Source organism: Jaculus jaculus, chromosome 17, assembly GCF_020740685.1.
Source record: "Jaculus jaculus isolate mJacJac1 chromosome 17, mJacJac1.mat.Y.cur, whole genome shotgun sequence".
NCBI classification, from domain to species: domain Eukaryota; kingdom Metazoa; phylum Chordata; class Mammalia; order Rodentia; family Dipodidae; genus Jaculus; species Jaculus jaculus.
Window position 1 is genome coordinate 31043492 of NC_059118.1, and position 13045 is coordinate 31056536.

General features: G+C 40.6%; 1 protein-coding gene across 1 annotated transcript in view; it reads left to right on the plus strand.

The window, feature by feature from the left end:
- The window catches only part of Clstn2 (calsyntenin 2), a 660628-nt gene that overhangs the window by 65351 nt on the left and 582232 nt on the right, over positions 1–13045 (plus strand). The window lies entirely within an intron of this gene.

A 13045-nucleotide genomic window follows, 5' to 3' on the forward strand; every position in this document is an offset into this window, starting at 1 on the left:
AATGGAAGCTGCCTTTGCAAGGGAATGGCAGTCCCTGCTTCAAGCCTCCCCACCTTTTCTCAGAATTGTGGTGCCCTTCCTAAGTGACTCAAGTTTGAGGCTCTTCAGACCTTAATTTTGAGTTGGAATCAAGGGCCAGGTGCCACTGGCATTTTGACCTTTATCTTTCTGGCAATTGCCACGTGCTTGTTTTGAGTAATGGCTCTAGTTTCAGGAGATCTGGGGGCCTTGGGAGAGCTGGAGGCTGCTGATTCTGCCATGCCATTTTGTTTTCTTTGGCATTATCTATCAGGCTCAGGGCATACCTGCAGGGGACATTCAGAGAGGGGCTGAAGAAATCACATTTTCTTTTTGAGCTCTCAACATCCAATTTTCCCTCAGGGACCCCAGATGACCCCATCATCCATGAAGAGAGATATTTCTTTAGGAAATTGGTTTCCATTTCCAGCCTCCACACCTCATGGCATAGCATATTTCCCACATGTCAAGTTAAATATGTTCTTGTCTATCCTCATTCTCTCTTTCTTTCGGGAGCTATCATAGCCAGGGCGCTTTGGCACATAGGAAGTGCCCAGGGCTTTGTCATCCAGGGAGACACATGGCTGGTTCCACACTCTGCCTCCTATTCTTTAGCCAACCTCTAGCTTCTCCTTTTGCTTGGGATTGTTGGGTTTTCTGAATTATCTGCCTTTATGTATATCCCCATCTAGACTCTGTATGCAGAGCATACCACCTGTTCTTATAGTTTATCCCAACTGATAATAGGAAGAGCTGGGAAGGAGTTTGGTTTTAACAGGTCCATTGTTGATGTCAGCCATAGTCATGACCAGGCAAAGTGACTGCATTGTGAAGGGGGCCGTATAGCCATCTGGTCTCTCTGTTCAGGTGTGAAAGGGGCATGGAGACCCTCAGGCTAATGGTCTCCAGTATGTAGTTATATTGATGGCTATAGGGAATTTGTATAAATAGTATTGTTTTAGCAACTGCCACTATCTAGTTATACCTGAATTTTAGACTTCTTTATTGAAACTTTGGCATAAAGAATTGGATTAATAACATTTGTTCTCGTGATATACTATGGTCATCAGCCTTCTACTATTAGGTAAACAAATACTTGTGAGCCCATAGCCCAAACCAAGAATAGTCCATTAACAAAACTTTCTTTTACTCAGATGTCCTTTCTATGTCCCATCTTCCACAGAGGTGACAGTGAGTCTAATGGTTATAATTACAGAATCCCCTTGTTTTACAGAGTTTTTGTCACATGTAATAGCTAAATTCACAATTGTTTATAGTTTTTATTTGAGTTGAGTATTATGAAAAGTATTTTACAGGATATCGTCTTCTGGATCTGTCTAGTCTCTGTTCATATGTCACTGTGTGAAGCTGTATCATATTCAAGTATAAAGTAGCCACACTTCATTTGTGTATTCCGTTGCTGATGAACCTTCATGGAGGCAACTTCACATATTTACAGGATGATGCCAAACTGTTTCTCAGAGAATTTGTATCATTTTATACTCCCCACAGGAGTGCATAATATTTCTACGGTAAACTGCATTCTTCAAAATACTGAGGGCTGGAGAGATGGCTTAGCGGTTAAGCACTTGCCTGTGAAGCCTAAGGACCCCGGTTCGAGGCTCGGTTCCCCAGGTCCCACGTTAGCCAGATGCACAAGGGGGCGCACGCGTCTGGAGTTCGTTTGCAGTGGCTGGAAGCCCTGGCGCGCTCATTCTCTCTCTCTCCCTCTACCTGTCTTTCTCTCTGTGTCTGTCGCTCTCAAATAAATAAATTAAAAAAAAATGAACAAAATACTGAGTTTTTTCAGATTTTTTATGTTTCCACTTGAATGAATGTACAGTGAAACCTGTTGATTGTGACTTTTCCACTTCCCTATTGCTACCAAGGCTTAGCATTTATTCAGATGTTATTGCCTGGGCTTCCTCTGCAGGCAAAGTGTCTGGTCATTTCTGTTCCTAACTTTCTGTGTGTGGTTTGTGTCTTCCTTACTTTATATAGATGCTTTTTAACTCATTGTTTGATACTAAGTCTTTGTTGGTTGTTTCTCTGCTATCTTTTAGTACCTTGTTTATTTTCTTTCTTTAGATCATCTTTACATAAATAATGCTAATAATTTTAACTTAACAAAGTAAAAAAATCAGTCTTTTAGTTTTTTTAAGTTTTGTTTAAACATTTTTTTTCCTGTCTTAAGGAAATAGAGAGGGAGAAAGAGACTGAAACAGAGAGGGAGGGAGAGACAGGCAGACAGTGATGATTTGTGTTAGTGATATACTTGGAAATCTGATTGCATTTTGTATACATGGAGATCTATACTTTCCAACTCCAAAGGTGGACTTGTCTCTTCTTTTCCCCACACTAGTTATTCTGTTTCTTTCATGTGTTGTGAAATCCTGTGTGCATGAGAATCTCTTCCTGTGTTCTCTATTAAGTTTTGTTGAATATTTTTTCCAACTCCATATGAACAACATTATGACTTAATCATTACAAATCTATATTTAGTCTTTGTGCCTTAGGAAAAGTTCCTCCACTGTATTCTTTTCCATACTTTATGTATTTCTCATCAAGTTTGTGTTTAGAATCAATTCTTTAAGTCTCTTGAAAACAGATGTTTTGAATGGAGTTGTATCATACTGATAGGCCAGTTTTGAGAATTGCAACTTTTCTCTGATTATTGAAACTTCCTTTCTATGAATATGGCATATCTCTCCAAGAGTGTGAGAGTGGGTGTTTATAGTTTTCTTAGGGCCTTGCAATTGCAGGGTGCATATTTCAAAGACAGTGGCTACCACTTACCTTCTTGATACTCAGAGATGAGCACAATTGTAAGTTAGAAAAACCCTTAATGAATATTTGCTCTGAACAGAAAGTCTTCTTTCCTCTTCTCTAAGAAGTTCTAAGCATTAACACGAAATCTATCTGTAGAGAGTCTGATACAATGTATGTTCCAAGGTGTGACCACAATTACCAGAATGGAAGGTTGTGCAGGGAAGTGAGCCTTTCCCAGCTAAGGAATCAGACACACCTCGGTCTGTTCCCTTCACCTACTAACTATAGGAGACCTAGAATAAGGACTTCATATCTCTCACTGTTTCTGTTATTTAAATTGGAGATAATAATCTATAAAGCATTCAGTTTCTGGCATTCATATGTGGGGGAAGAGGGGTCCTGTAGAATGTAAAATGCAGTATGTGATTCTTACTGCAAGGCCAGAGTGCAGTAAGGAGTGGCTACCTTCCTAAAATCAAGGCCTGGCCATGCTGTTGAAGATCACCCTTCCAGAATCTGCAGCTGCCAGCCCTGGCCTGGCCCATAGTGGACTAAAAAGATGACAGCATCATTTGCTCAGCTGATTTTCTGCCTTACATTCTTGTCACATGCAGAGGCTACACAAAATCTAAATGGGTTTCAAGGAACCTCGAGGCCAAGTTTAAAATGAGATTACCTCTGATGGCAAGAGTAGGAGTGTCAGACCCAGCTTTCTTATCCTGCCTCGATTTTGTAATTTTTCTTGTTTGTTTTTACATTTAGTCTCAAATCATGCAGTGATCTCATTAGGTCTGCCTATCCCGATGGTTTGCCCTGCCTGGGGTCAGGCACGTTGCTGCTGGTTTCAGCCCTTTGGAGAGGTGCTGACTCCAGGCATCAGTCACGTGGGCAGCCTCTGTAGCAATGGCTTGGGAAATCTTGAAGTTTTTCAGTGAGGCTGCTGGAGAACTAGAGATTGGAAATTAATCCTGCCTTCTGACTTGCTTGCCTGTCTCAGGCTGGCTGTCCTTCCTTCCATCTGCACCTCTTGAAGGATGCATCTCAGCTTTGAGTGGGGCTCCATGCAAATCTGCTTGGTCATAGATGGGAAAGCTGTTTTTCAGGGCTCAGATTTGTCTGATAGGAGCAGACTAATTAAGGTAGCATTTGTGATACATTCCAGTAAGCTCTAATGCTCTAGCCTATATCCATAGGACCTGTTATTTAACTTCCATTAAGTAGATGAGAAAATACAACAATAAGAGTAGATGTTCCCCAGTTTCATTCTCTGTGTGAATTACAAAAATGGAATATTTAAGTCCGAGGTTTTTCAATCTTCTTTTCTCCCTTTTGAGATCTCTGTTGTCACACATATGAAAAGAAAGAGACAACATGTGTAACAAGTGTTGACAGTTCCTTATCACTGTGATGGGCATTTCATATAATGACCTCCTTTAAGCCTCATAGCATTGAAGCTTAACATCTCTAGCTAGTGATAACAGCATAACTACATTTGTTGATGAGGGAACTGAGCCTCAGTGACTTTATTGGTTCACTCGGGCAATTGTAAATAGATTCTTGCTACATAGTGGCTGTCCACAGGTATTCCCATTCCTTGAGTGATACTTTGTCACTGACAAAGGACCTCGTTAGCTGGTGGCCTTGAGAAAGATATTAGTTAAAATTTTTCAGGAAGGTTGTTGTGATAGGTTAGTTAATATAAATAGCGAAATGTTACAACATGTGCTTGGCACATCATATAGACATAATATATAAGAAGTCATAATTGTGAACAACTAATAATACTGTGAATACCATAACTGGTATTGGAATCATTGCCTCATTTACCCAAGTCATGATCCACAAAACAGGCTGCTGTAATGGAGAGGGTCAGTTGGGAGACTTCACAGGCCTTCAGGCTCCAGGTGAGTATTGTTCCTCCTAGGCCTTCTCAGGAGTCATTGGAAAATGCACTGTGAAGTGTCCCTCAGAGTTGAGCCATTGTCATGTGATATTGGAGGCTGGCAGGGGGTTGGTGCCAAGTCTGATTTGTAGCTGAGGTTTGTCATCTTACCTATCTCTGGCCTTCATTATCTTCTTTTTCCAGTTCCCTGTGCTAGGCATCTCTTCTTTTTCCTCATGAGATAGGGAAAAATTCCCCTTAAGTCTTCATCTGCATCTGTCTTAGTTATCTTGTTACCTTCTTGTTGCTGACATAAAGTTCCTGACTAAAACAGCTTGTGGGAGGAAAGGGTTTGTTTGGGCTTATAGACTTGAGGGAAAGCTCCATGATGGCAGGGGAAACGGCATGAACAGAGGCTGGACATCACCTCCTGGCCAACAGTAGCAGGTGACTGTGCCAAACACTGGCACCCATAAGCCCACCCCCAACAACACACCTCCTTCAGCAAGAACCTACCTCCCAAACTGCCATCAGCTTATGGCATTCAGAACACATGAGTTTATGGGGACTCTTAATTCAGACTACCGACACTGCCTATCTTTCATGTTAACTAAAGGCTTATGAGCTCAGCTGAGGCCTGTCTGATGCCAAAACTCAGTAAGACTGTATCCACGTGTGTTTGTTTCCGACATAATCCTATGTTCTTTTCTCTTTCTTTATTTAATTCTTCTTTTCTTTCTGCCATTTTATAGCTATGTCCTAATACCTCCCCTGCTGTGTCCAAATGCTTTGAGAGCGGTGACACATGCCAGTAATCTCAGCTCTTGGAAGGTAGAATGATCAGAAGTTCAAGGTCATCCTCAGCTACATAGGAATTCATTCTCAAAAAACAATGCTTTGTTTTCAAATATTTTGAAATATTTTATTTATTTATTTGAGACAGAGAGAAAGAAGCAGACAGTGAGAGTGAGTATGGGTATCTTACAGCCTCTTATCACTTTAAACAAACTCCAGACACATGTGTCACTTTGTGCATCTGTCTTTATGTGGGTCCTGAGGAATTAAACCTGTATTATTGGGGTTTTGAAGAAAGCACCTTTAACTGGTAAGCCATCTCTTCAGCCATTAAAACATCTTTATATAGTCCAATGTCTGCTGTAATTCTTTCCCTTTTAATTTATCTTATATTTTATTTTGTTGATATGTTAATCCTAATTACTTTTGAAATTTTTATCTGTAAACTAAAGTATCTAAATCATCTGTGGGTCTGTGTTTATGGTCTTTCAGCCTTTGATTATTGATCAAATGTTTTACCTCTTTATAAGTTTAGTGATTTGTATTGCGTGTTAGTCATAGCATGCTTAAATTACAGAAGTACTAATATTATTTAATACCAAAAGGCCTTGCCTTCCATCTTTTAGATAGAATGATAAAATTATTATGTCCATTCAGTGAAAATACACACTTGTATTTTGCACATCAATCAATGCTTGTGATCTTTTTATATTTTCATAGTTAGGTAGTCTTTATTGCAATTTGTCTTATTCCAATTAAGTCAGCATCTTCATTAATGTATAATTTCTTGTTTATTCAAAATATTGAAATTAGATTTAGAAAACTAGTGGTTTGGAAGGCATTTTCTTAGCTATAAACGTTTCACTGACCGACCTTGGTTTTGTTTTTATGACATGTGCCATCTGGAGAGCCCTCCAGGGGAGGTACAGCCATTGATGAGGTAAGATTTTGGAAAAGGCAGTGCAAAGCCACCTCTGGCCTTCTGGATTCCAACAGGAAAACCCCAGCAACTGCTAATGGTAGTCATCTTCTGCGGGGTTAGCAGAGACAGTGAACCTCTATGAACATATTGGGAGAGTTTACATTAGAGAAAGTTTTCAATGCTGGGACCTATTTCCTTGCTATTCATGGATTTGCAGTAATCCACTTATATAATATAATTCTGGATCAGGAAGCAAAAAATTGGAGAAGTTGTGTGAGCTAGAAATGAAGATTTCTAGTTAAAAAGGTGTGGTTAACAATCTTTTCCGTCAATATGGGAAGAATCCAATGTGCACGACTTCTTGTAATCATTTACTTTTCATCTCTGGCCTTTTGGTGAGACAGCCTGGTGAATGCATTTCTTAGTGTTCTGTGGCGCTTATTGGTGCTGAGTAATACATAAGAATCACAGGTGTGGGGCTGGCGAGAAGTCTCAATGGATAAAGTGCTCACTTCACAAGCATGAGGGCTGGAGTTCAGCTCCACAGTACCTATCTAAATGCTGGGCAGGCATGATAGCCGCCTGTGCTCACTGTACTCAAGTGGTGGAGACGGGGGATTCTTAAGGCAGTCTGACGAGGCAGGCTAGCCAAGTCAGCACACGGTACTATACCTCAGTAGATAAAGCAGAGAGCAATCACAGAAGGCACCTGCTGTTAACATCCACGTACACACATGCATGCATATGTCCACATATGCACGAATACACACATGGATGCATATCACACACATATACAGCTGATGTCAATGTCCACATACACATGCATGCACATGTCCATATATGTACAAATACATATACACACATGGGTGCATACCACACACACACATGTATACTGAGGTCAACATATGCATACATGCAAATGTCCATAATATGTATGAATATACTTATGCATGTGGATGCATACCACACACAGGTACATCTGGTGTCAACATCCACCCCCACACACACATGCACATGTCCACATATGTATGTGTACACATACACACATGGATGCATACCACACATATGTAACCTGATACCAATGTCCACATACACATGCATGTACATGCCTATATAAGTATGAATACACATATACATGTTGTTGCATACCACACACACATGCACCTGGTGTTAACGTACACATACATGCCCATGCCCACATATTTATGAATACACATACACATGTGGATGCATACCACACACATGAGACCACAGATGTGAACATCCACGTACACACACATGCAAATGTCCACATATGTGTGAATACACCTACACCCACCGATGCATACCACACACATAGATACAAGCCATAAAAGGAAAATAAAACCACAAGGGAAAATGGCTTGCCTCAAGCATGAGAACCTGAGTTCCTTCCCCAGAAGTCACATAAATACTGAATGCTATGGGGCACACTTGTAGTCCCAGCACTAGGAAGCAGAAATGATTGAACCTCTGGAGCTTAATGGCCAGGTAGGCTAGCCTAACTGCTGAGCTCCAGGCCAAGAAGAGATGCTGTCTCAAAGAGAGGTAGACAGTATGCCTGAGGACAACAGCTGACATTGTTCTCTAGCATCCACACACACATGTGCATGTATAGGCTCACACACGGCACCTCCACACACACAAATCTGAATATTCATATGCCCACACACCACACACCAACACACATGCAAAAATTTTTTCCCAAATGTGTTAAGAAGATTTCTCATCAGTAGAGTGCTTATGTAGCATTCAAGCAGAGGCTCAGGTTTGGGCACCAGAAATCAGCATCATTTCTGTCTCATAGTCAGCACTGTTTTTCCATTCTCTGGATATTGGGAATGTAAAATGCCTCTTTTATTGATCTATTGGAACCAAAGTCTATGATTTATAAATGAATGTAGTTATGTCCGGTGACCTCGATCTTATATGGATAGCAGGAGAGTGTTAGGGAAGGAGAATGTGGCTGTCTCTGAATATCACCATAACCAATGAATGTGGAGCTTAAGCTGAGCCCCAGGAAACGCAGTGGTGAAGAAACTAAGCAGTACAGATACTGTCCTGGGGATGGAAGAAGTCATGGCGGTCTACTGTAAGAGGACAGAATCCCATGATGGTTGGTCGTCACTCTCACATCTGTTCTGTCCTTGGTCCTTCACCACATACTGCATGGATTGCTGCCGTTCTCCTCACTCCAGACTTTTCAAATTTGTGTTGTGATACTTGGTTCCCCTTTTCTCAGTCTCTTCCTATTTGTACTTGCTCTGTGATAATCTTGGCTTCTCTCGATGTTTAGGTTGGTCCAACATCTCTCTATTTTCACAAAGTGCCTTGAATATTCCTTCTTGGCCCCAAGGTCTTCAACTTTCTGCCCATTGGAGCTCACAGACAAAGTCTCACCTGCCTTTATTTGGCTCAGACAAGTCTGTTCCCTGCTAGCCTAGTCTGTGTTCCATCTCTCAGCTGAGTGTGTAAGTAAAACACAATTCCTTCTGTTAATACTAGCAGCTAATAGTACCTAAAGAGAAAAAAATATTCTCAATTCTTAATGAGATAGGATGACATTTAATTAAACATTAAATGGTGAGGTACTGACAGGTGCTGGAGAAGGTCGGATAGGAGAGAACTTAATGTGGTTTGAATAGGAGAAGAAGCAGATCTTGTCATGGGATGTGTCTTCTGTCCACTGAAGGACTTCGGTTAATTTCATCAACTGGCAAAGCGTGTGGCAAACAGAATAAGGCTATTGTGAATGAGACAGTTCGCAGAGATGTGGAAAGGTGCCAACCCATACAGAGTAGCAAGGTGACAACCCGTAGTCTTCATTCTTGAGCGCTTAGTCTGAACAACATTTAATGTTTGATCAGCCTAAGCATTAACAGTGTCTCAGCTCATTCATGCTACTGCTCATATTAACACAATTATCATTTGGGAGCCAGAGTTGGCATATTGACATTCAATATAACATACACATTCTTGAAAAAAAAAATAGCTCATGGTTCAATCCACATTGAGGCTTTGTGGTTTCTCAGTGGGGTTTCCATGGATCCCTAAGCATTAATGAGATTGTGATATTCATGAACAGATGAAGAAGCTGACCCATGGCTTTCATTCAAATTAGCTATTTTGTGAGTATGTGTGAGATACTTTGTTTTATTCTTTATGAAGAAATGAAATTGCAAAAAAATACTTTTGGCCACAGATTTCATAATAATTTTCCTTCTACAAATCTAAAATAATCTTATGAAAAATTCAAAGCCTGATTTTGAAAACACCCACCCATATGTGAAACCTTTGGGAGTCTGTGAGGGAGGTGTTCCCTTAGTCCATATGCAAATGCTGAGGAAAGCAGCTGGTCTTCACAGGCCCCTGGAAATCACTTAGAGCCTCTGCTGGACCCCTGCACTCCAAGCTAGGTCTCTGGCTATCTCCAAAGTGCTTCATCATGCATTCTCCATGTCCCTGCTCCCTGGTGGTCCATGGTGGATGTATTTCCTAGACCAAACTGCTCCTCTTCATTGTCTCCTGGGTCTCTCCTTTTACCTCGTTTTGACTGTTGAGGTACTTTCTATTTCATTTACTTTTGGATTTCAGTTTCCTTATTTGTCAAATAAGATTATGCTTCGATACTTGTCAGAGTATTGCCAGGATTCTGTGTAATTTAGTCTTGAAATATAGGGTCTGGTTTATTATTAACACTCACATTATTAACCCTATCTAAAGGACAAGGAAGAAATTAGCAAAGCATTTAAAAGTAAAGGAAATTAAGGATAGAACAACAATAAAGTTACCTCAAAAATCAAGACAAAATTTTTTGTTTTTGATTTCTCAAGGTAGGGTTTCATTCTAGCTCAGGCTGATCTGGGATTCATTATGGAGTCTCAGGGTGGCCTGGAACTCACAGCAATCCTCCTACCTCTGCCTCCCGAGTGCTGGGATTGAAGGCATGCATCACCACGCCTGGCTAATGAAATGAAATATTTTGGAACATCATGATGTCCATCAATAGCATAATGAACAAAGTATCAAAATTTGATTCAAGGGGCTGGAGAGATGGTTCAACGGTCAGGGTACTTGCCTGCATAGCCTAATGACCCAGGTTCAGTTCCCTAGCATCCACATAAAGCCAGATGTACAAAGGGGTGCATGCATCTAGAGCTCATTTTCAGTGGCTGGTGCCCCTGTCATGCCCATTTCTCTGTCAGTCTCTTCTCTCTATCTCTGCTTGCAAATAAATAAATAAAAATACATTTGTAAAATTTGAATCAATACATAATCAGTGTTAAAATTTTTATTTTTGCTTCAGCTCTGGTATAGTGACATGCCTTATTCCTATCATTTTGGACCTGTTTGGCTCACCAAGAAATCCATATTATATCATTACAGACTTGTCTAAAAGAGGTTAGAGTTGTCTGTGATGGCTTGTGCTTTTTCAAGAACACAGCTACTGGTCCTCAGGCGCTGGAGCCTCTGTTTTTGTGGGTCCTGGACAGTCATGTCCCCAGCCTCCTTTCCATCACTTTGCAATGGTGGGGATCAAACCCAGGGTCTTGTACATGACAGAAAAGACTCCATCACTGAGCTACATCCAGAGCCCTCTTTCTATTAGTATCTCAAGCCTGTATCTACCTCCTGCAATCTGCCTTAATGTTCCCTTTTGTTTTAAGAAAAGTTTATTTATTTATTTAGGAGAGTGAGAAAGAGGGAGAGGAGAGGAGGAAGAGAGAGAGAGAAAGAAAGAAAAAGAGAAAGAAATGGGCACAACCAGGGCCTCTGACCACTGCAACTGAACTCCAGATGCATGCACCACTGTATGCATCTGGCTTACGTGGGTCCTGGGCAATCAAACCAAGGTCCTTTGGATTTACAGGCAAACACCCTAACCACTAATCCATCTCTCCAGCCCTTTCTAAAATTATTTATTTATTTATTTGAGAGAGCAAGAAAGAGGAGGGGGGGGAGAGCGAGAGAGAGGGGGAGAACTTAATGCCCTCTTTAGTCTCCTGTAAGTGCCTTTCACGTGCAAAGATTTTGTAGCTTGGTTCATGAGGCATTGTCAAGGAGGAAGGGAAACCATCCTGCCTGTATAGACAGGGCCTGGGAGATGATGTGGGATAGGGCAGCTGTTTTTGCAATTTCTAAGGGTTCCCTGGGGCCCACTTCCCACCATTTGGCCAGTCTCCATAGCACCTGCTGTCCACTTGCTTCAGAGCTGCATGGATCAGAGCCCATGCTTTGCCTCCATCCGGTTTCCAGAGTTTCAAAGTTAACAGAATTTTTCTAATGACACGAACAATCAGAGGATTACAATTTGGCTGCAAAAGGACATCAGAGAATCAGTAGTGTTATTTGCCCAGCACATGCTTTTAGTGATGGCAATGACAGAGTTGGCTGTGTTTGTGCCCAGCCATTGGCTTGATTAGAGACCACAGTTGCTATTATACTAAAACATCAGAAAAACATGGACAGTGTAATCAGTCACCCCAGAAATTGATCCAAATGGCATTTGTTTTGCAGATTTTCCCAAATATTTAGATGTTTGGCCCACATCAATCTTTATTCAGTTTAATTTTTTGGCACCATCAAACATAAGCCTGTTGACTTCACTTTTGCCTCAATGTAATTGTTTTCCTCTACTAAAATTTAACTAATGTGTATGTTTCAGCTAGCTGAACACATAAAAAATGTGGGATGGACTTGTGCTAAACAAGTTTCTGCTGTGACATTGAAGGAAGACTTACCAGCAGTGCTTACCAGAAGATTATTTTCTATCCACTGCCCTCACGTAGCCACATAACTTTCTGTTTTTTTTTCCTGAAGTTCCATTTTCTAACAACTATAAGTGTTGATCTTTAAAACTGGCCTTGGTAAATCATTGCTTGCTTTGGGTAGATTTTAAAAAATGTATTTCCTTTTATTGTGCAAGTAACTCATATGAATTATGCCAAAAATAAAACTAGGTAGTTCAGATAGGCAGAAACAGAAGAGAATTTTAAATCAACAATAATCCCGTCACCCAGATAAAATGAATGTGAACATTTTGTTTGGTGTTTATCTGTTCAGACATATTTATTTGCCGTTCATTCCAAATATATTTATTGAATTCCTATTTTGTGTTCAATACGTGCAGTCACCCTCTTCGTATTTCTCCTAGAAAGGTGCATTTCCACATCAATATGTGTGTTTGCAGTATCTCTTGCAATGTTTTCAGTAGCAAGAGCCTATTGACACATCTTATTGTCATTTTCTGTTCCTGTTATTGTAAATTCTTGTTGCTATAAACATTACTGACACAAAAGTCCTTGTAAATATTTCTTTGCATGATTACCTGATTGGTTTTGAAGGACTTTCATGTTTTCCTCCTCAGCTACAAAAGGAGATGTGGAATCCACTTACACATGTCTGAGAAAAAGCACAATTGCTTGTGCATTGCTGGTAACAAGATTGCAGTCTCAGCAATGGGCTTTCACCTGCTGTTGCCCTATCCAGAATTGCTTTTTGAGTCTTGGATTTGATTGGCCTTCAGTATCAATTTAAATGAGACATCCAGAGAAAGTCTTTCCTGACCCTTCCTCAGTGTAGGTTTGTATTCTTATTACCATAGCCTTAGCCCACCAACTATTTCCATACTAGTAAGATCC